This window comes from Engystomops pustulosus, chromosome 1 (assembly GCF_040894005.1).
Source record: "Engystomops pustulosus chromosome 1, aEngPut4.maternal, whole genome shotgun sequence".
NCBI lineage: Eukaryota > Metazoa > Chordata > Amphibia > Anura > Leptodactylidae > Engystomops > Engystomops pustulosus.
Window position 1 is genome coordinate 244,930,940 of NC_092411.1, and position 25,292 is coordinate 244,956,231.

The 25,292-nt window shown below is 40.4% G+C and overlaps 1 protein-coding gene and 1 long non-coding RNA gene across 17 annotated transcripts in view; one reads left to right on the forward strand and one right to left on the reverse strand.

Moving 5' to 3' along the window:
- Positions 1–20,205, forward strand: part of LOC140076827 (uncharacterized) — a 29,874-nt gene extending 9,669 nt beyond the window's left edge. The window contains exon 3 of the long non-coding RNA XR_011849663.1: positions 20,064–20,205. This is a non-coding gene — a long non-coding RNA (uncharacterized lncRNA). The remainder of the gene's footprint in view (positions 1–20,063) is intronic.
- TENM3 (teneurin transmembrane protein 3) overlaps positions 1–25,292 on the reverse strand; it is a 1,383,253-nt gene that overhangs the window by 391,780 nt on the left and 966,181 nt on the right. The gene's annotated exons all lie outside the window — the stretch shown is intronic.

Sequence of the window (25,292 nt, forward strand, 5' to 3'; positions counted from 1 at the left end):
CGTACTTGCATTCAGACGCAACGTAAGATATGAGGGCTACATTTTTGCCAGTTCCATCATTGGAGAGCCTTCTATCATTTTTGAACAACCTCAAAAATGGTTGACATACGGATGACGAGCAAAATGTTTTTCTGGCCATGTGGATAACATACTGAACACAAATACTGACACTTCACGTCACATGTAAAAAAAAATGCTGTGTGCATGTAGCCTTAGCTTCACAGGATGGATGGATTCAATCATAGAAATGATGATTTCTCATAAAGAAGATACGACACTGTTGAGATGGACTTGAGAATATGACTCCCGCCACAACTAATAACAATAATTACTAGATGTTGACTGATGCAACCGAGATAAAGCCGTCATATGTAACTCACAAGCAATGTTGTAGATTGTGCCTGGAGGATATCCTGACTGTACACAACTTAGTCTATCTAATTGACTGTGCCTGTAATTATCACACCTGTCATCATACTGGGATATTCCCACAGCACAAGAGCTTAACATTCAATGCTGTGGAATTCTATGGGAAGGAGAGAAAGTCTGGATACTTTCAATGAATAACTGGCAAATGTATGGGCTAAATGTGCTGTGTGTGCACAGCATGAAAATTGCATTGTCTCTATCAATGTTTAATGGAAACTATCTGTTACTCATCTCTGACTGAAGAGTTCGAGCATAGCACATGGACATATGTATATAGCAAGGCCCTTCACACAGGCCACTACACATCCTGATACAGGGGGTGATGGATCGGGGAGGTCTGTCATGGAGACATCAGTGCACATTTATCACCGCATTGTTCTAGTGCAGTTGCATTGAAAATATTGGTGTTCAGACTATACTGCAATTTTTTGTTCTCTGTGTCACCTTTCTGCAAAACAAACAGGTTGGAAACCGTGTCAGGTCATGGCCTTTCCAGTTCAGTGGCTGCATCATATTCCTCATGAATGTGCCATATGCCACACACTAAGGTTTGATGATACATGAACATTTCCATATATTACATGTGGCCATTTGGAGTGATCTGACAGGTGTGGTTTTTATGGTAATACTGTATTACTGTATTTTTGTTGAAAAAAAATCAACCAATTATTGTCACAAATCATTTGTTTCCAAACTGGTCATAGTAAAAGCTGGGATATGTGAATGAAGCTATAGTTTAGATAAATCACCCTCATGAAGCATGGGGGTCATTTATCTTAGTCCGATGCACCTTTTTTTAGTGACTTATTGAGCGCATTGGGATACTTGCACAATTTTTTGCGCCTTTTCTCAGCAGTTCGCCAGAGTTCGCCGTGTTGCAGTTATCCCGGGTTGTGCCTAATTTGTCTTTATATTTCTCCTGCTTCAAGATGTTTTTTTCGCCCTATATAATATTGATTTGCACCTAAATGGGCGCAAATAATTTCACAATAACACTCAAGTCATGACCATGCTTAGGAAAGGCAATGGTATGATTTGCGCAAAAATTTGCGCCTGATAATTATTTGACAAAGACAAATCAGGTGCAAAAAATAGACTCCCAAAAGGCACAAACAGAGCTCAGAGAAGGGGGAAATAAGATAAATGAACCCCCCCAATAATCATTGACCCGTCAGCACAGTAAAAATAAAACAGGCTGGTATTGATATCAAGGAATAGGACTTTTAGGAGCTATCACCTGGCAACAATAGGAAACCACCAAGTGAGAAATGCTATGTCCTAAATGCAAAAGACCATTATGGCCCACATTTATTAAGCAATCTGTGCCATTCTGGCGTGGATTGCACGTTAATACATATGCAAATTGCTTGCACATGTTTTTATGAATTGTTTTCCCCTGTATTGTGTCGCCGTTACTGTGCACTTAAAGGGTCGTTCCGGTGCGCACCTAGTGCAGTTTGCCTCATTATTAATAAATGTGGGACAATGATGTCCATCAGATCTGTATCTGTCTGTATCTATCTGTAACCATCTCAGAAACAAATATACAAATATACAAACTTTCCATTCAATACCAATCTACCTACTACTGCTGGAACTTCACTACTGGAAGTTCACCAAGTCACAGTTCATCAGTAACTTTGTAACTTATCTCTTTCCTATGGAGTGTTTCTAGCAGATCCTATCATGTCTTAAAAGAGAAATGGACTCTCGGGACAGAAATGTAATATATTACAACTGTACAAGGCTTTGTTTTAGCCTCACCTGGAATATGCTGTCCAGTTCTGGATACCAGTCCACAAAAAAGGATGACCTGGAGCCAGACAGGATACAACGAAGAGCCACAAATATGATAAGGGGTATGGAGGGTCTCAGTTATCAGGAAAGATTAGAAGAATCAGAATTAAGTCTCGAGAAGAGACGACTAAGGGGGAAAATGATTGATTTGTATTCTATATAGATGGTCCATACAAAAATATGGTGAAAACTAGTTTAATTTTAAATTGCAGATTAAAAAGGACCAGAAGGTGCAGTCTCTGTCTGGAGAAAAAAGGGTTACTCTTTAGAGGGTACAAGGCCTCTTTAAAATAAGAAATGTGAATCTGTGGAATAGCCTGCCTCAGGCGCTGGTCACAGCAGAGACCGCAGATAGTTTCTATAAGGGTCTAAATACCGTTTTACATCTGAATAACATTGTTGGTTATATTATAATATATAATTGTGTTCCCCTACATAACTTCCCTATAGCCACTTAGTTTTCCTTCTTTGGACATGTGTATTTTTTCACTCAAACTATGTACCTATGTTCCTACATTACTAGCATTACTAGTAATAAGTAAGAATAAGTCCTGTTATACTGTATGTCACATTGCTAAAACTGTTTTTCCTGTACTTGTAACACTCTGCTTTCAGATCTTCCATTCTGCCACAGACAAAGAGATCTTACCATTGTACTGTAACATTGTGCAGCTTATGCTAGAGATGAACTGGTATTACTACTGTGACACAGCTTTAATTTTGCTCTGAAACATTAAACCAAAGCACTTGAAATATTATTAAAGATGAGCTAATAATTAGCTATTCTGTTCACCACAAATCACTTGAACACCACTTTCATCTGGTTTGTAAATATGAACTATGAGCCTATTATCGAACAACAGAGAGAGCAAAAAGAACTGCAATGTTAGCTCCATATTTCTCCCTATATAGTAAGTTCACAAATATATATACACTATATTTTTTGGACTATAAGGCGAACCGGATTATAAGGCGCACCTTCAATAAATGCCTGCTAAAACGTCTAGGTTCATATATAAGGCGCACCGGAGTATAAGGTGCGCCTAATTATAAATATGAATGACCAGCAGGTGGCAGACCTGTGCACAGTTAAAGGCAGCTGTTGTCTGTAAGTATGGTTCATATATAAGGGCACCTGGACTATAAGGCGCACCTTTGATTTCTGAGAAAATCAAACTTAAAATCTAACTTAAGCTCAGCAGCACATGACTGTGTTTGGACCAGGTATCATGAATTTCATGGACCGACCAGGAAATATTGGAATGCCTTTGCCTACAGGGATGGATTAAGACTGCTATGGGCCCTGGGTTGTATGGATATTATAGCCCCTACAAGTCTGGAATCCCTTCCTACATTTGGTACTAGGATCAAACTTCTTGGGGAATAGAGGATATGTCCCTTCTGTCTGCTTTCAATCTGAGGTTTCAGGACCTTTGAAGGACCTTCAAAAGTCCTGAAATGGCTCTTATGTGCTGTATATTGAAAGCAGGAACAGATGTACTAGGAATTTATGAGTGAAGGTCCTTCTTAGTATAAAATTTGGTGGGTGGTTTGGGTGGCCATGTACCCTCTAGAAGGCTTGCCCAAACTGCCTGTAATATTCTTCACTACTGCTTATGATGATTATAATTTTAAATAGCCCCAAACCAACATCATATTTGTGCAATTGTTGACAACCTTGGATGTAACAGACAAATAATTTCACATCTGTGTTGGTTGTTTTATTCTCTCTATTTTATCAAAGAAGTTTGAGCCTTGAATGGATCCATCCGATATGATGACATAATGGACATTACAGACATTGGGCGTCCATCATAGATCTTTCAAGCTAACAAATTGGTTCACTAGGTTCTATTATGTTAGAGGTATGAATTAATGTTGAAATCCAAATATGTTATCATTTAATATGCTGTGGAGAAGATGTGATGATAACATTAATGGTGATGGGCAGATGACTATGTGTGACCTGCAGGATACCGTAGGAGTCTGTATTCTCTCAATACCCTGCAGATAGTGGCTGATGTAGATCCCATTAACAGATCCCCGCAGCCTATGTATTTATTACACTGAGAATAAAGGTTTCCGTAAATATCATCCTGCATTCAGCAGAGGAGCCCAACATTGCAGACCTGCAGGTTATTATAGGAAAGCTGCTGCTTATGAAGAGAGCCATTCTATATATTATATCATTATTATGTATGACCTGGCATATTCTCTCCTTACATCTGTGGTCAGCAGAGAATGCTGGGAGTAATACATTACCATATGTGGAGAGGCTAAGATTGCCTGATGTATGTGTGAGAAGGGCAAGAAACATCAAAGAATCTTCTCTAAAATGGGGATAAACAAGTTTCCTCTCAAGCCCAGTTAGTTTCAGATATTAGGTAGCCAGGCAAAGTCTGATTACTAAAGAAAGGGAAAAGACAAAAAAATCTTTTCATCTGCTGATTAGAGCCTTTAGAGATGACACACAGTTTGCCAAAAAACCATGAGGGAAAACACGATAGAAAAACTCAGAGCGAGCTTCAAAACAGAAAAGATTGCTTTGACATGTTGCAGATTAATATGTAAATAAATAAATATAGAGATAACCACTTCCCGCAACAATATGCTGCTCTTCTAAGAACTACTGCGTGCAAAAGCTCTCCGGTCCTTTCAGCTTTCATCAAAGAAGACCAAAAGCGGAAGCCTACTGAGCGCCGCTACATCATAGGGATCCACTGGTGCCCGCTATACATGGTGCCTGGCCGCACCACTGCTGGGTTACTGCCTCCAAAATGTAGGTCAAGTCACTAAGTCTACACCAAGTCAGGACTTTGCTTATATGGTGCAAATGGAAATCACATGGCAGGAAAGTTGCCATAGGACTTTCATCAGATATTTCTGCTATGTTATGGTGTTATAAAAATAATCTTAGTTTTATATTGCTTTGCCTTTTCAAACAAGGTAGGTTCCGTGCCGGTTGCGTACATAAGAAAGGCCGGAGGTGAGCTGGAATCTTCTTTTTCTTTCATGTTATGGTGTTAGCCTGGGAATTTGGCAACTAAATGTAACTATTGATATTTAGAATACACCGACTAAGGTCAGAATCTAGAAATGGTAAGGGTCAAAATGGAACTTATGGAAGATAATGGGGTATTCCCAAGTTAGGTATTTAGGACATATCCCCAGGACCTAAATCACAAGAACAGGGACCTAGTAACCACCTTCCTGCAGTGTAGACGGATGGAGAGTTAGATACACAGATGCGCAGCCACTCTTCATTTATGTTAATGGAAGCTCTGAACATAACCGAGTGTAAAGATACTTATTATACACCCAAATGGAGAGTTGCCACGTATGGATGGACAGTCTCCACTGAGGTTTATGAGAGTGATAGAAATCCAAAGCTAACTCTCCATTCATTCGAGCTGGGGGAAAGTGATTAATGGACCCCCGTTCATTGGGTACCTATTTCTATTACGTATTTATAACATATCCTGTCCCTTACTTTTACCTTATAGAATTCATTACCATCCCTGTAAAGTACAGTAATTAAAAAGAAAGTCGAAGCAGCACAGCTAGCATCCAGGTGAAAAACAAAAAAATGTAACAATGTGCAAAGCCGTAAATAGAGGTAAAGTACAGTAGATATTTAGGAGTCCGGCACATCAGATGGCAGTAGACACATGGTGGAACAACTATTGAACGATCAACTGTACGGTGAACAATCAGTACACACTAATAGAGATATGTTGTAGCCAAATATATACAGGTGCATCAGGCAGAGGATAAACAATCTTCCTGTGAATTTTTCTCCAATTTTCTAAGCCAAAATATTTGAATTTTGAATATTTGAAGTCATGTCAGACATTAGATCTCAACAAAACAAAGCAGGAAAACTTTTCCAAAAAAGGAGTTATTTGCATCCAAAAACGGATTTACCAAAGAGGGGTCTAATGTAATACAATAATAAAAATAATTAAGATAAAGCGCTCAATGAAGCTGTAATAATATAGTGTGAATAAAGCCAGTAAAGCTATTTCTTACTCTGGAATACTATGTGTAAGTAGTGAAAGGTGTATTTCTACCTTTTCCAGACATCCAGCTGTTACATTTGACAACTGGATGGGTTCAATCCTACTGCACGATTTCCGAGTCAGTAAAGCATTATGAATAACGCCCTCTGATGGCCACATGCTGGGCATCTACATGTCTTTCTTTTTACTCTATACTGAGAAGACACTACTTGATAAATGATTTCCTATCATGGTGTAGTCAATCTGAAAGAATAACATAACATCTCCTCTATAATAGTAAATTATTGATTGTGGAATCACCATGCATGACTATATTACACAATACTCTGCCCCGTCCTGGATCCAGTGTGGCTTTTAGCCCGCCCCCTACATTGTTTGTCTCCTTCTTAGCCAGATATTTTTATGCAGTCATGGCTTCTGTAATGTCATACCAGTACTTGCAATAAAGAACTAGCTATATTACTAGTAATTAAAGGGGTTGTACTAAGTTTGAATATTATCAACTACAGGATAGGTAATAGAAAGCTGACGGTAACGGTTCAACTGCTGGAACTGATCAGATATATCTCCAACACTCCCATGCACTGGAGTTTGCTTAGCACTTCCATACTATCGAATGTGACAGCAGGACACATACTCATCCCGTCACTCTATCAGCTTGCAGGTGGTCCCATCTGTGTGAACAGTGGGGGTCTCAACAGTTGGCCCCTTACCAATCAGTTTGTTATACCCTACCCTATGGATACTTGTTACAATTTATTTTACCTAAGGAAGGAGGCGACACTAAATATTTAATGTTATTTTTACCTCTTAATATTCATATTTAGGGATTAGCAGACCCGAACCTTTATGGTGAGCCAGAAGTTTGGGTTTGGTGTTCGTGCTCACCCCCACGGGTAACACCTGATGGCACCGTTTGTGGAATTTAATGCTGAGGTTCATTCTCTGTCAGCATTTAAATGGTTATCACCCATGATTGGTGTCGCCACCGATCACGGGTGTTCATGTTCAGGTACCCAAACCTACTTTTGTTTGAGTTTCGGCTGAACTTGGCGAACCAGAACCTGAACAAGTCTGCTGATAGTGTCCATAATGGCATAAACTACCTGTCAAATTTGAAAAACTATAAACAGAACCAATTATGCATTTTCATCTTCTTCTGTGTTTTGGAGCAATTCTAATTTTTGGCTTACAAATACTAATACAAAATAATAACCAAAAAGCTTCTTTAAGAAATAACCCTTTAATGCAAGATTCTCATGTATGTACGAGTAAACGTAATAGCATGTGTTTAACGGCATGTATTCCTGATGACAGATGAAAAATACATAACAATAATACCTGTTTAATGACCAGAATGATTGCTCCATGACAAGCCTGTGCGACGCAGGAAACTGATTTACAATTCTCTGATCTGGAAAAGCTGTCACAGATATAGCACATTAAAAGCGGCTGATGAAACGTTCTGCGCACAACTCCAAGAAGTGTTCCTGGGTCTAAAGGAAATTTAGATGAAAACGCTGAATAGGTTAAATAATTATCATTAATTAAGATTGTCCTGATGGTAATGAGTCTAATAGCTGCTTAAAACTATTGGCAATCCAGAACTTCCCCACGAGTCATAACTATTGGGTATCGTGGGGCATGAGTAGAAAAGTTTTCAGGGGATCTTAAATATTTAATGTGAAGCTTCTTTGTTTGTGCTCTATACAGTCAGTAAATGTAAAATCTTGCATTTTTCTCCTCTCTCATTATCTTTGTTGGTGGTTTTACTGATGCAAATAATCTCATGCGGCTATATGCAGTCTAGATGCTGTTTGTGGGTTTTATTATGGGTTTATTACTGTGCTTATTATGTGGGAATACGCTTATTGATGTATTGAGACACACATCTCATACAGATCACAACAGCGAGTGTCTATGTGCTATGGAAAGCAGGACAGGCCTTGTTTTACGGTGGTTTCACGTTAGTGTATTTAATGTGTATCCATTGTGCTTCCGTATTGTCTCCACGTCCAAAGAAATAAAAACGGAAGGTTTAACATTCTTTTGAAAACCAAACACTTGGTTTCTCAGCATCATCAGTGAAAAAAAAAACTGACTTGTCACCAGTTTTTTTTTGCAGACTGATAAGAAGGGATTTATCACAAGTTTTTTAGAGCAGAACTGTTTGTGCCCATGGCAACCAATCAGAGCTCGGCTTTCATTTTCTCCCAGCTGTTTATAAAATTAAAGCTCAGCTCTGATTGGTTTCCATGGGCAACTAGAACAGTTTAACCACAGAGATCTATGATAAATCTCCCCCATAGACTTCTATTGCTTTCCATGATGCGAATAAGTGAAAATCCACAGACAATTTTCTGATTTTTTTCTATGGATGATGGATCAGTGGAAATAAAAGCCAATGTGAAAGTACCCATGGAAATCAATGGCTCAGTGTGGCATGCCTGAAATCACTGGACCACGGATCTGAAAAACAATGCCAATGTCAAAGAGCGTTTGGGAACAGGCTCAATGGGATGGACAACTCTGAATATCTCACATCACGTAAAGGTGAACATCGATCCATTTTTAAATGTTCTTAAACTCCAAAAATGTATTCTTCTATTGATTCCTACAAGGCCCTTGCTGTGATTCTATGAATTTATAGCAATTATAGAAACTAATTTAGGACGTAGTGGTATTGCTGGTCAGTAGAGATGAGCGAATCATCCAATATTTGATTCGCTGAAGTTTTAGGTTTTAGTGAACTTCTATATTTTTATCTATTCGGTGCAAATCGATGTTGGTCCAATTGGCCTGAAACTGAGTATATAACCACCTCTGGTTCTCTGAAACACAAATATTTCATGAAAATATTCTTGTTTTGAAAATTTTCAATTTTTTTTTTTCATTTTCCCTCACCTGTGCCCCCTGGTCTGAATGACAGCAATAGCCAATAGCCAATGTTTTAAAAGATTTGTTTGACACAAAGCAGGAAAGATTAGGATTTGCCTGAATAATGGCAGATTTGGACTGAATTTACAGAACAATGCATACATTCGCTCATCTCTACTGGTCACATGACACAGCTGAGGAGCAAAAGGGCGCTTAGAGAAAATTGTAAACCTGGGCTACCCTTCAGTCATTTCAACCAATTAATTACAAGCTATACTGGATATTTATTATTTTAACTAAATATTAATCTGTTAAACTCTTCTTCTATGCCATGCTCCCTGCAGATAGGATACTATGTAGAGGAACCTTTACTGCACTTCCTGCTCTGTAACATTCTGCCTGCAGAAAACCCACTAGGTACAATTTGCCTAGCTCCTGCTATATAACCTGTTGCCTGCAAATAGGACACCCTGTACAAATGTCTTATCTCTTTCAGTTCTATTACATGTGGGCTGCAGATTGGACTCCAGTAGTGGATTAAGACTGCCAGGGGCCCCGGGCTGCAGTGGCATAACTAGGAGAAGCAGGGCCCCATAGCAGGCTTCTGCATGGGGCCCCCTTCTCACTGAATAAAAATATACACATTTGTATACTCGCACATACAAGTTACAATCACACATTTATGCATATAGAGCATTTATACATCACATATGTTATATACCCTGTTTCCCCTAAAATAAGACATCCCCCAAAAATAAGACCTAGTACAATATTGTTCAGGCTTGGAAATATAAGGCCTCCCCTGAAAATAAGACCTAGCGGCCACCATTGCGGCAGCTTCCCCCACGCCATACATTAGTATTAGGAAATCTTTTAGAGGCTGCAATAGGTATGACATGGGGAAGAATTCATGGAAGTAAATCACCGGCTCTTGTGCTGCAAATGTGATACCAGCAGCTATCAGGATAAGAAGGGTCATTTATAGAAAGTGCTTTTACTAAACATGAGAGACTGGGGCCAATGGTCCTAATAGAAATAGATCATAAGAAATACAGCCTGAAATTCAGAGTTTGGAGAGTCATTTTTGTTCAATGATAAATGTAAATTCTTGTTCATGGAAAAATAAGACATCCCCTGAAAATAAGACCTAGTGCCTCTTTAGGAGCAAAAATTAATATAAGACACTGTCTTATTTTCGGGGAAACAGGGTATATATATATAGATATATATATATATATATATATATATATATACTGTATAGTAAGCAGCATAATATGTATATAATGGTACATATCCTCCACTCTTTAGTATGTCAGGTAGTATGACGGGGCCCCCTGACACTGTAGGCCCCATTGCGGCTGCTAAGGCTGCTACCACTGTAGTTACGCCCCTGCCAGGCTGTATGAATATTATAGCCTAAAAATTCACTTCACACATATGGTACAAGAATCAGCTTATTGGGGAATGGAGGATGCATACCTTCTACCTGCATTCAATCTGAGGTTTCAGGACCTTTGGAGGACTTTCAAAGGTCCTGAAATGGCTCTTGTGTACATGTGTATTAAGAGCATGAACAGATATATGAGGATTTCATGGGTGAAGGTCCTTCTAAGTATAACATTTAGTGGGTAGTTTGAGTGGCCATAAGTCCCCTAGAAGGCTTGGGCCCTGAGCTACCGCCCAAATCATCTATATCCTAATCCAATAATGTAGAACTGTATTTACAATTTTCTCAGCTGCTCCTGCTCTATAACATTCTGGTTTCAGATGTGACATTATTTGCAGTCTCTTCATTTCTGTCTGCTCTATAATATGCTGCTACTGATAGAACACTCCTGATGACATGGTGCTGGCAGTTCACCCAGATTTTCAACTTTTTTTTAATGATTTATATTCCTTCCTTCCAATTTCTTTCTTCTTTTATTCTAACCATTACAGCATTTTTGTCTCTTTAATTGAATACAATTTGTGGGAGATTTATAAGAAGTGATTGAGGTAAAACAACTCTTTTTGCTCATGGAAACCAATCAGAGCTCAGCTTTAATTTTATAAACAGCTGTGGGAAAATGAAAGCTGAGCTCTGATTGGTTGCCATTGTCTCCCGCAATATTTATATGTACATCAACCTGTTATGGTGCTTTTTTGCCAGATGTCAGTTCAACAGAAACCTTCATTGTGGCTGCTTCATTGTCTCAGGTCCTAACCTCCAGACTAGTCTTTCTGATAACTGTATCTATTGATTTTATTTTTTTGTAATTTTTTCACTTATTTGTCATTGAGTAAAATATTGAATAATCCACAGGGACCCATGAGCACCTAACCGCTTTACAGAGTGATACATCTGAACCCTGTATAACTCATACTTAATAATCTATCCAACAACTCTTTCCAGTTCACTGACTATGTCCAAAATAATAGAAGTTATCTGAGCTGAAACCTAACCATAGTGTGGCAGAGCTGCTATACTATTAGTCAGCGCAGTCTCCACCGATCCTGGACAGGGTTACACTGTAAAATGAAACAGAAGGCGCTTATGTTAGGGTTTCCAATCACACATTTTGATCTAATTGATTCCATAAAAGAGAAACACTTCTTCCTATTACACATTCCAAAAATGACATGAGAAATTCTCTAGTAGCCAAAACCACCAGTGTAGCAAGTATGTCAGTGTCATTACCACATGGAGACACTTCTGAGAGAATGGAGAACTTTTCACACAACTAAATGATCAAGAAACAGACTCATGGCAGAAATGATACGCAATTGCTTAGACTCCATGCAACAAGTGTTTTCCATCTGTGTAGTCAGAACAGATAGGAGATTGCTTACAAATTGGCAGAAATAAACCAGGGCTGCAGGGTCTTAGCAGATGAGCCTGATTAATGTAAATCGGGAAGATCTGTTCATTGCGTTGGTGGTCCTTTACGGGAAGGTTGGATTGGATTAGGCGTAGAAGTCAGTTGTTGGAAATAAAGAATGCACCATGATTCATTCATCTATTTCAGAAATGTTGGAACAATGAATCAAGACTGAGTTCTGACATCTCACTAGGAGTGATATCTATAGATTTATTTTCTGAAGGATCTAGGGCAGTGATGGCGAACCTTTTAGAGGCCGAGTGCCTAAACTGCAACCCAAAACCCCCCTTATTTATCCGAGGTGCCAACCAAAAATTAAAGCAGTAACTTATTGCTCCCTGTTCAACAACTTTCAATCATATTGGCCTCCTGAGGACAGCAACACAGTAGAAAGATGGAAATTTTTCATCATGTTAGCTTCTTTCCAGTTCCCCTCTGTACACAGAGAATCGTGGGGCCAGCAGGAGGCCTCCAAAGATAATTCGACCCTGTCTAACTCTCCCTTTTCCTACAGTCCCAAGTAGCAAAATATGACTGAAAGCAGAATCTTTTACATTGCATGGAACTGCAGGAAGATTCTTTGAGTCTTGTGTGGTGTGCTGGGGTGCCCACAGTAAGGGCTTTGAGTGCCGCCTCTGGCACCCGTGCCATAGGTTCGCCACCACTGATCTAGGGAGACTTCTGTAGGCTGCTGTCCGAGATTAATATTCAGGAATAGTATTTGGCTAGTGTTATTTATCAAAAAGACATTTGTGTATTAATACATTGCGTTTGTTGGCTTCTTTAATGTGACAGTGGAAATCTAGTGATTTTGCACAATTTTGATAAATCTGTCTAATACCTGCACAGGGAATGAGCCACTCCCACTTTTATAGGAAAAATATCTGTAAAAATTGCTTTCAAACAGGGAAATTAAGTGCAGTTAGGTAGACACCATAAACACTACTAAAATTATGCAAATGCTGACAATATTTTTGCATAATTCAATTGATAAACAGAAAACCCTCCCCCATAAAGTTTTGTAGTTCTAGTAATAAAGCAGATATCACATACCAATCACCAGTCTTGTTTTGCTGTCACCATGTAACTAATGAATACTTCTCAAGCTACATTCTATTACTATTAGGAATTATTACTATTAGGAATATACCTAGGAGAGGTCACCAATTTGCGATCAGTGGAGGTCTGACACCCAGGACCCCTACTGATCAGTTGATTCTGGCTTCTTCAGATGTCAGAACCAACATGGAAACTAGAACAAGTACAACTCCATTCTCCATTCTCGGAGCAGTGGCTGAGCTTTGTTACTACATGTCATCTTCTATTCAGCTGATTGGGAGCTGAGGTGCAGTTACCAGACTCAACCATCACACAGAGAATGGAGCTGTTCTCCCATTGATCAGATATTGATGACTTATTCTATGGTTGTTTGTGACGAATGGATACATTTGTTGTTTCGGTCTCCATCTCAGTTTCTCAGTGAATGTCTGTATACATAACAGATGTAAAATTTCTGGTAATCTGGGACACCATTTAGAAATAATGAAATGTGAAATGCACATGGAATGATAACCGGGTCCTCTGCGGTGCATGCACATTAGTTCTGATGCCTTCAGATTGACATAAGTTCTACCACATAACAAAACTCTAGGGGAAATATAACAGGATCCCAGTACTGGCTAGAAATTAGTTCTGTGATTGATTGATGTCATGGCTTTTCTTCTGTAATTTTTTTCCACAAACCAGTATAACCCCAGAGCCTAGAACTAATAACCCTACTGAGTCTAGTGGCCTTGGCTCCTGAGTCCGGCTACGGTAAAAGATGAGTAGAATGCTCGCGCAGGCCAAAGGGAGCTATCTGTAAAACGTCAGTCTGAGGACCTAAAGAGCTTCATATGCTGTTCACAAGCTCGGCTGCTATTTATTTCGAGTGGCGTTGTGAGTGGCTGTCCTGTGTAGTCTTGAGCACATTAGCTCCTGGACATATGTGCTGCACGGATACAAGTGGCTGCCGCCTAAGAAGGGGACACAAATTATACTGAGACGTGTACAGAACGAGGATAAAGGCTTCTAATTCTAACTGAGGAATTTTTAGCCATTTAATTGCTGCAGATACTGATCAATACAGATCAATAATCTTCAAATAAATAAGCAGCCAGCAAATGACATGTCTAGCTGTAATGTACAGTAAATCATAGGTAGCATCTCCTGTATTAATGGGGTGAATCATCACCATAAATAACTATTCACCGTATTATGAGGCAATATTAATAAAACAAATGGCAAGTAAATAGATGATCGTTATATTGAGTAGATTGGAAGTTAGGTTCCCATAGAGCCCTTTTAACTAAATGCAACCCTTCTTTTATCTAAAAATTGTTTCCCCCACATCCCCATAAAATCAACTTTATGTTATCCTACCATGGCATCAGAGGGGGAGTGTCCTGCTGGGCATGCCCCTGCCAACGCCAAATGTCTTTTTACCATTCAGTACTTCATGTCATGTGACGAGGGTGATTTTATCTAAGGTACTTTACCGTGTATCATTTGCAATGTCTACCCCATGTATGTATCTGATCACATAAAATCACATCATGACACCATGGACGCATAGGGACAATTAGAAGTCCATGAAGGCATTCTGTGATTTGATGTCACCAGATGTTATTGGACCTTAGATGATATTACCTTATTACATGACACAAAGTTGGTCATTTATTATGACCTATAAAACGGAAAACTGTTTTTGTTTTTACCCCTTCTGCGCCTCTTGCGCCTTAATTTATAAAGTGTGGCACCACAATATTGATGTTTTCAACACTTTCGACTTCTATTTTTCTATTTTAACGCGCAAAATTTTCGCACCTCTTGTGAATCCACCAGTTTTCTGCCGCTTCTATTTTTCCAACTCTGGCGCAATTTGTGGCACATACAGAGAGCAGCTAATTGCTGGTCTAGGGAGTTCTAAACCTTTTAGTCCACCTTTTAGGTATAAACAGCTTGCACAGGTAGTTAAAAAGTGTCTGCACCACAAATGTGTCGTACGGAACCGTTTTGTGGCGCAGCACTAGTCACCATGCAACACCAATTAGGGGCACTCATTCAGACCCCGCACGAGATTTAACATGCAAAGTCCGTTGCACGCCATAGGTTAAAGGTGCACCACAAAAAACTTGGTGAACTCTGTCAGGCCAGTGCAGGGAAGCACTGCAATGTGATTTCCTAACATAATGTGCTCAGAAAGTGTTGAAGACCACCTACAATGATGTACCTCCATCCCCTAAAACAATATGCATCTATTCCTTTACGACAATGTACCACTATCCCCTATGACAAGGTACCACTATCCCCTATGATAATATACCACTATTCCCAATGACAATGTACCACTATCCCCTATGACAATGTACCACTATCCACTATGACAATGTACCACTATCCCCTATGACAATGTACCACTATCCCCTATGACAATGTACCACTATCCCCTATGACAATGTACCACTATCCCCTATGACAATGTACCACTATCCCCTATGACAATGTACCACTATCCCCTATGACAATGTACTACTATCCCCTATGACAATGTACCACTATCCCCTATGACAATGTACCACTATCCCCTATAACAATGTACCACTATCCCCTATGACAATGTACCACTATCCCCTATGACAATGTACCACTGTCCCCTAAAATAATGTACCACTATCCCCTATGACAATGTACCACTATCCCCTAAGACAATGTACCACTATCCCCTAAGACAATGTACAACCATCCCCTATGACAATGAACTTTAATTTGCCTACAACAATGTAGCTTTATCCCAAAACAACAATGTACCCTCAATCCCTGACACTGTACCTCCATTTGTCTACAACAGATTACCTCCATGTACATCAGTTCCCCTACAACAATGTACCTCAACCCCCCTATGCCGACTCAGATTGACCAACTGGTGGACCAATAAGTGCATCAGTGGACCCCGACACTCAGTATTAGTAATAGTGGCGTGAAGTGGCAACTTAAGTACTCACTGAAACAAAAGCAGTCACTGCTTGCATATAGTGCCCTCTAAAAGCATTTATTTACAAATATTGCACCCAAAGTACTGAGCTACATATAGTATTGTATTTTCGTTGGGTTTTCCAACTTTTCGGGATTGTGCTGGGGATTGTGTCACAGGCGATCGAATTTTGGTGCATCGGCGCTGGCTTTCATGCTACAGAAATCGGGGGCTGGGCCGTCCAACGATCTGACGGATTCGAACAAACCGTGGGAACCTTTGAATTTGTGTCGCAAGATCAAGCACTTACATGCACCGGGAAGAAAGTGAACTCCGGCGGACCCGATCAGGGAAGTGACAGATTTGGGGACACGATCATAGTGAATTGCGGCAGCTGTGCATTGGAGTCGGGGAACGCAACTCAGGGTTCGTGCAGGGACGGGTAAGTAATTGTGCCCCTATATGTTAATAAATACTAGTGCCTCCCATGTGAGATTATAATGTCAGTGACTGTGAAGTTTTTATGGGTACAGAGTTGAAATGTGTGGCCCAGAGCTGAAGACATCTGGAGAGAATTTCTAGATTGTGGGACAGCTCTCAGCCTCTCTATTTTTATTTCCAGTGTCAATGAGACAAGTCTGCTTTCTAAATATGTTACAGTGATCTTAGGTGTGTGTGGGGGTGGTTATTGTAAATGTTATTCAGTGGTAATGTTGGTGCTGACACTTACATCCCTAACCACAGCCCAGCCCACCACTAGGAAACCTGTTCGAAAATCAAGAGCTGTGTATTGGAAGAGAGAGAAGGAGAAAGGTATTATTAAAATTATTTTACTGCCACCCCCATCTTGGCATAGAAATTCCCTGATCCCAGACTCCCACAATGTACCGTAGTTAATATTTCCATGTAGGGTGAGCCCCCAGAATCAATTTCACTGTTGGGTCCTAGATAACCCAGTCCTACACTAAGCCTATGGCAATGCAACTCCATCCATCTCCAAAATAGTATCTCCTACTCCTAAAACCTTGTTTCTCCATCAACCTATAACTTGTACCTATATCTGCCTCCAGCTATGTACGGTACTTCTATCAGCCCCTGACATTATACTTCCATGGAGGGGAATCAGATAGATGACAGATACTTGACTATGTAGCTGAATATATGGTAAAATGAGATTTTAGATGTTTCTTGCTCAGTGAAGACTTGAGATAGATCTACATAAACTGCAGCTCACACGCTTCTCAGTGTTTGGTCACCTAGGAATGTGACAAGCACACAGCAAAATTGGAATATTTATTTCCATAAAATGTCCTTCATGTTTGACACAAATGTAAACATTTCCAATGCTATTCCAAGCTCATCTGATGGAGCAGCACATTTCCGAAAATTTTGAAGCATTTATTACTGTTGACACAGAGGACAAATGACAAAATGGTGCGTCTAGAAAGTGCAGCATGATGTAGAGCCTGCTTACTGTGTACTAACCCCTAGAGAATGCAAGACGGGCAAGGAAATGAAGCCACCACCTTGCATATTGAGAGCCTGGAGTAGATGTCCGCACCTCCTCCATATGGCTCGCCATCTCATCCATATAACACTATGCCTTCTTGTTGTTAGTGAAACTGTCTGATAATTAGCTGTCCTGCCCCCGGCTATTTGCTCAAATCATGCGATCGGTTTGTGCAGGTTTTGCTGGTATAGTGTATAGGCCAATCCTCTAGCAGTGGAGACAGTTCCTTGAATGCAGGGAGCACAAATACTTCACTTATCATCTTTGAAAATGAACTAGGACAGCTGTAAGGAGGGATTACAGAAGGGCACTTCCAGCAGGATCTGTGTGTATTAGGCGGCTATTATCTATTAGTGAGATATCATGGGCGTGTGAACGGCGCACAGTTCACATTCGACTCTCTAATAGTTACCAGAAAGGTAGAGATGTAGCAGAGTTGAAAGAGTTGTTAGGGCATACTAGTCTTTACATCATATGATAGTTATCTGTTATCTGTAGTATCTCATCCAGAACTTTAGTTAAACCCTTTATTATATCACAGACATCTGTATTCCTTCTAGCTGAGCCACGAGAAAGTAAATTTGGGACCTTGCACCAACTAGATTTTTATAATTATCTATAATGAAGTCAGATATAGTGTAAATGGCTGCACAATACCCAAGATTCAGGTAGTTAATAGTCTTCATTACTGGTGGTCTATGGCAGTAAAGAGGTTAATATCCATGTCACTTAGGCTGCGTTCCCACATGCAGTTTTTTTTATCCAGTTTTGTAAGCCAAAGGGCAAGGTGGATCATAACTGGGGAAAACTGAATGAGGGAACGCAGCCTGTGGAATTTCTAATGATCTAAGACATAAGGCCAGATTTACTTGCCCGGTCCTGTCGCAATACATCGGTGGGTTCTCCAACGCTGATTGGGGTCTTCCGGCGATTCACTGAGGTAGTGCGCCCAATGTCCACCAGGTGTTGCTGCTGCGCTGAAGTCCGTCGGAGTTTACTGGAGTTCACCATCCGTTGCTGGGTACAGGTAAGCGCGTTTAAGCGACAAATTTTTTTTTTTTAAATTCTGCGTTGTTTCCGGATCCATTCAGTTTCCCTATGGCCATGCCCCCAGATTTCCGTCGCGTGCATGCTGGCGCCAATGCGCCACAATCCGGAGCAATTCGGCGCAAATCGGAGAAATTCAGGAAACCCGACGAAAAAAAGCGATTCGGGCCCTCAGTAAATGACCCCCATTGAAGGAGTAAATATCTGCAAAACTAGTAGTCTAGTGAACAGTGAATCGATTAATTGAAATATCACTGGTGGTCTAGGGCAAGGAAGGGTGAATGTAAGGATTTTTGGTGGTCTGGCGGAGTGATTGGGTAAATATCAGTTTATCATAGACAAAGGCAATGCTGCAGCTAACTCGAGTATCACATATTAATAATAATAATAATAATCTTTATTTATATAGCACCATCAAATTCCGTAGCCCTTGTGGTCGCGGTTAATGTAGGGACCCCGTATGATCCACGACAACCGGAAGGTTAATTTACGATTTACTTTTTGGAAGATACATGTTCTGACTCCAGAGATAATCTGGCAAATAGCTGATTTTTCTTTAGAAAGTTGTTAAAGGGGTTGTCACAAAACATGGCTGCTTTCTTCCATAATCAGTGCAACATCTGACCATGGTATGTGCTGGTACAGGCGCTCCCCGGGTTACATACAAGATAGATTCCGTAGGTTTGTTGAACTTGTATGTGAGTCGAAACTGTATATTTTATAATTGTAGATCCAGACAAAACACTTTTTTTGCTGTAATTGGACCAAAGATTATCAATAAAGCTTCATTACAGACACCTTACAGTTGATCATTACAGTCGCAGACTATAGTAAAGCTTCCAGAGAGCTTCACCCAGGTGACACGGACGGTAGAGGGGTCCGCCTTTAACTTGGGGCGGTCTGTAAGTCGGGTGTCCTTAAGTAGGGGACCGCCTGTATTGCAGCTCAGCTGTATAGACATTAAAGGCACTTATCTCAAGTACTATGCACTACCAGTGCTGAGGTGCGACGATGTTTTACGGAAGATAGAAGCCTTGTTTTTCAAACGTGGATAACCCCTTTAACAGTTCTAAGGGAACAGTAATACAACATCCATGTACAAGACCCCGTAGCTGTCAGCGAGAGAGTAGTTATTAATTACAGGGTCTTTTGGTCCAATGTTCTATGACCTCTATATTATAAAAAGGCACAGGGAAAGGGTTTGGACTTGTACTCTGACCTCTGTCAGACAACAAGAAGCACAAACAAGGCTGCTCCAAAGAGTTAAATGACAAATTCAGTTGAGCTACACCTGTTCAATGTCAGTGGCCAAATAATGCATTACATACGCCATAAAGAGCTGTTTTGTAGCGGGTTTTGCAGCAGGATCTGTGTTGCGCTGTAAATGTGATTTAATTAAGACCTCATGTGTTTTCAAATTATTGTACATTTGCAGACCTGTTTTCACAGATAGCTGCCTAATGCTGTCATTACATAGTAATCTGTAGCGCAGACGCACGTGTTCTTCCTTTCAGCTCCTGAGAACAGACACAATGCAAAGTACAAGTCACGTTAAAGAAAGGCTGCTTTTTCACACTTGCTCCGGAGATGCGGGAGGAAGTTGCACGTTACCGATCTCACCTAAGAAGGCGGCGCTAATTTATTTCAACGAGGCATAATAAGTAAATTACTATCTACTATTCTTAATCAGGAACTTTAATTGTCTTTCTTGTAAAATATACTCCTGCTAAGTATCAGGATGAGAAGTATCACTAGTCAGTAGCTATTTTTATAACCAGCCCTGGAGCACTTTGTGGTGTCCCCATACATTTTTGGAACCCAAGTAATTGTATGGGGTACTCTGTGTGTAAAGAAGGCCATTGGCCTTAGACTTCTTTCACATAAACATATGGTATGCCTGAGTTAGGGCGTGGCATATGTTTGGGTGGGGAGGTAGAGGGGTGATCGCTGCTCTTATAGTTCCATAGGAATGCATGGTGCCCAGCCGTACGTATAGGAAAAGATAGAGCATGACAGTGTGGTGATGCACATTGGGGTTTATTTACTAAGGTCTCATGGCCGCAATTCCTTCGGGTTTTCCGACGTTTTCGGGGATCGTGCCGGGGATTGCGTCTCATGCAATCGGATTGTGTCGCAATCACACCAGCTTTCATGCAACACAAATGGGGGGGGGGGCGATGGAAGATCCGACGGATTCGGACAATGCGCAGGATTTAACATTTAAAATTGTGTCGCATCCAATGCACTTACATACACCGGAAGGAAGATGGTGAACTCCAGCGGACTGGATTGAGGAAGCGACATATGCAGGAAATCGGATGCATGATCTTCATGAATTACGGCAGATGGGCATTCCGTCGGACAACGCGGCAGATCGTGCAGGTTCCAGGTAAGTAAACGTGCCCAATTGTGCTCACCAAATGTATATCTGTCCCCAGAACGTCCATGTGAAAGTGGCCTTACTGAGGCATGTGGATGGAAATAAAGAACGTTGTCTCTTGCTTTTTATAATGAAGGACCACCCTTGTCCTGCATGGGTATACAGTAAGGAGCCAGAGAGGACGTGGTAGCACCTCTGCATAGGAGTCTTAGTACATTGAGCAAAAACAGCTACACGACTAGTAAGCTGACACACTGGGTTCAGTCCACTTATATAAGGTTTGGTCCGGATATCATGCCAGCTTGTGGAGCATTTATCTTGGACCAGTCTCGCTTGTATGTAACCAGCCTAAAACTCAGCTTATCTGCTTGAAGTCTCCAAAGGTAAGTGTCTGATGCGTCACTGTGTGTGGAGCCTGATGCAAATGACCATAAATATCAGCTGACCCTAACACTAAAGCTTTATGCACATGACCGTAAATATTGTAAATGATCATACAAGCCTCCATGCAGGTGTATTGTGCGCGGTCTCGGTGCAGTGAGCATACCGTGTCTTACCACACTGTGACAGAGTTAAGAGGTTGCACCACAAAATATAGAGCAGGTCCTATTTCGGCCGGATTTGCAGCATGGCCACGTAGCATCCTATGGAAATCCGATGCTTGCTTGCAATCCCGTTTCTGCATACAGTGCAGGAGCACTTCCATTATGTGAGATTACAGCAGGCAGAGGGTGGGGGAACTCCTGAGGGAGCAGGGTGAAGCTACAGCATTGAGAAGCTCTGGTAACGCCCCCAGAGCCGTTCTGTCTCATTAGCATAATTTTATATTACCTGCATCTATGAGTAAGTGTCCCTGATTCATCATTCTTGGTTTTGTTGATAGATTTTTTTAAAATAATTTCCACCAATTGACAAAGCTACAGCAGGTGAAAAACGTAGGGCACATAGAGGTGAAATGTAATAAGATAATTATTAACTACATGCAATATTCATCCGACCACATGTCTCTGCTACATTATTAGTGCTGGGGGACAAAACCTTTCAAATCTAATGTCACTGCCTCTGTGTCTGTAGTTTTAATTATACACAATTTAATTTTGTTTTCAAAGGGATGGAAAAAATATCCAACATACGTTATAACGGGAGGACATGATTACCATATATAATTGAAGAGTCGTGGAGGGATTCCCTTAGGCTTTTTCCTCTCCCATGACTTAGAAACTTTGTAACAAAAAAAATTCTATATAAGTGACATCACATTGAGGGTAAATTTATACGGTGATCTATGCCAGAATCAACGCAAGACTAAAGTTAGAGCTCTGATTATGCTCCTAACTGATAATGATAGATTACATTTCCACAGCCGAAACATTACAGAGAATTTATTGCTTAAATTTAGTCACGAAGAGGCCAAGCGCATTGGCACATTTTGTCACGTCTTGGCATCTCTTCTGAGGTGAGGCATTAAACTAGAAAAGTCACCTCACATTAACACTGACATGCATCTCTTTGCGGAGATTTGTACCAGAGATGACGACGGTTCCTGCCTTCCAATGTTCACAAAAGTTGGATATCAAAGCCCTCACACACTCCCGTACATGTGCGTACACACACAATACACGCTGTTATCCTGCACGGCTAATATCTCCAGCCATTTGTTACACCGGCCCCGGTTATTCATCAAAGTGTGATAGTGCCAGTACTGAAGAGCCTTATTCAATCACAATTTACTGAAGAACTCCCCCAGGATGATCCCATATCACGCACACAAATTGTCTGACGGCTCTACCGAAATGACAAGGCCCCAAACACTGGGAACATTGTTTCCACATTCCATTAGTGTCATTTTACCAGATATAATACGGCATTCCAGGAGGGGTGTAGTTTAACCCTTAGTATGTATTCAGTTTGTTCCTAGCCATCGGTACTTGTTAAAAGCTAAAGCAATGGACTTAAAGTATAAATAAGGAAATAGTCCCCTCATTGTCAATCACGATCAGTAGAAGACACTGACAAGTGGCAGTTCCTCATAATCGTAAATACATTTGTATTCTCCGCACACACGGGATAAACAAATTTACACACAGATGACAGAACTCTGTCACAACAAATTAATTCCCGTGAATATCCAAGCCAAAATTAGTATCGAGTTTAAAGGGGTTTTTCCATTTCAGCAAAGTACAGGCGGTCCCCTACTTAAGAACACTCGACTTACATACGACCCATAGTTACAAACGGACCCCTGGATATTGGTAATTTATTGTTCTTTAGTCCTAGGCTACAATAAACAGCTGTAACAGTTATCACAGGCGTCTGTAATGAAGCTTTAGTGTTAATCCTGATTCTTATGACAACCCAACATTTTTAAAATCCAATTGTCACAGAGACCAAAAAAGTTCTGGCTGGGGTTACAATGATAAAATATACAGTTCCGAATTACATACAAATTCAACTTAAGAACAAACCTACAGACCCTATCTTGTATGTAACCCGGGGACTGCCTGTAATTGATATTGTTTGAATAATGAAAAGTTATGCAAATTTTCAATATACATTCTGTATGAATTCCTGACGTTTTTTTTTACTGATCTCTGCTTGCTGTCCTTATATAGGAAGCTTCATTATTTATTTCCAGTGGACAGAAATCTGTCCATGGTCACACAGGTGCAGGGATCGTTATATAAGACAGCTCTCATTACTCTTTATGATACTAACGAGCCGTGCACCTGTGTGACCATGGTCAAATTTCTGTCCTCTGGAAGTAAACATAGAAGCTTTCTATAGAATGACAGCAAGCACAGATCTAGAAAACTGCAAGGTATTGATGCAGGAAGAATATTAGAAAATTACATTTTTTTTGTTATAATATAAACAATAACATGTTTTTTTACCTCACACAACCATCAGTTTGTTTTGTATGAAGGCCTATGGCATCAGGAAGGAACATGGTGATTATTCTTATTGGGACATGTTCCTTACAGTATCACATGCTGAATGTGAGGTCAAGTAGGGAAATTATTGACAGCGATGTGGTAAAAAGTTGACATGGTACCTGTCAGTGGAATCTGACCGACAGTCCCTGCACTGATGAACTGTTCATGCATGAACTATAATCCTGTGGTGGGATATGAACTGAAGTGAATAGAAACACTACTGCGGTATTTAAGGGCAGCTACTTCACACAGAGCCCTCTTCTCCCCTCTCCTTCCAATGTACAGGTTTTCTGCCTGATTGGATATCAATAAACTCTGAACAGGACAGGTCAGTATTAAAATTCAATCAGGGGTTGAAAAATGAGTTGATTGACTGATTGTTGACTCATTTTACAACAATGAATTCTGTTTCAAGACTCAGTTGTTAAAAACCAGGGCCACTTACTCATAGTTCCAGGCACTGTGACTGTTGTTATCTTTTAGTTTTGTTATCCATTGCTTCCGGGTTGGCTCCAGGTTTCAGTAGGCCCTTGGGCGACAGAACCTCAGTGGGCCCCTTTGCAGTGAACTCTCATGGTAACATTATGCATTCAGAAACTAAAACAGTCTCCTGTTCCCATAAAATATTATTATACCGAACAGCCACCTCATGGTTATTTTATATAAGGCCCCCCTCACCCCCTATGGATTAATTAGATACAGTCCCCTCACTCCATGAATGCCTTATGTAAAACCTTATGTGGGCCACCCAGGAACGCTGGGCCCCGGCACTTTCCCAGGTATGCCCAGTGCTGACGGTGAACATGCATGGCTTCATTCCTTCTAAAGTCAACTTTTATGCTAATGAACCTGAAGGTCTCTGTGGGCATTACCAGAGCCCTTCAAGGCTGCAAATACACAGGCTATTACAACGGGCAGTAAATGTCTCATCCAACCCCCTGCTCTCTCCCTCCTCCCTCCTCCCTCTGCCCGTGTACTCTAGCAGCAGTAGGAAGTGCAGGGGGAGACCTGCTGTGCTCATTGTAACATACTATGAAACTACAGCACTGGGGAACTTAGTAAACACCCACCAGAGCCCTTCAGGCCTATTATCATGATTTTAAAGGCTCATTTTAGAAGGAAGAAGGCCATATATAACAAATATAAGAACATTTCTAAAGTCAAAGCAATTGGATCCATGATCATTTCTATGTAGAGAAATATTCTTTTATTAATAAAATGTATCCTAAATTCAAATTATGGTCAAGTAAAACAACTAAGCAGCACATTCAAGAAACTAGTATCTAAATCTTGATATTATGTATGAGGCAGTCCCATAGAGAAGTTAGACTATTAATTTTACATATAAAAATAATAAAAGTACTGCAATTCTTTTCTGAATTTTATTTGTTGATCTGTGATGCTTTTGAGCTGTGATTCTTTGTGGCTGA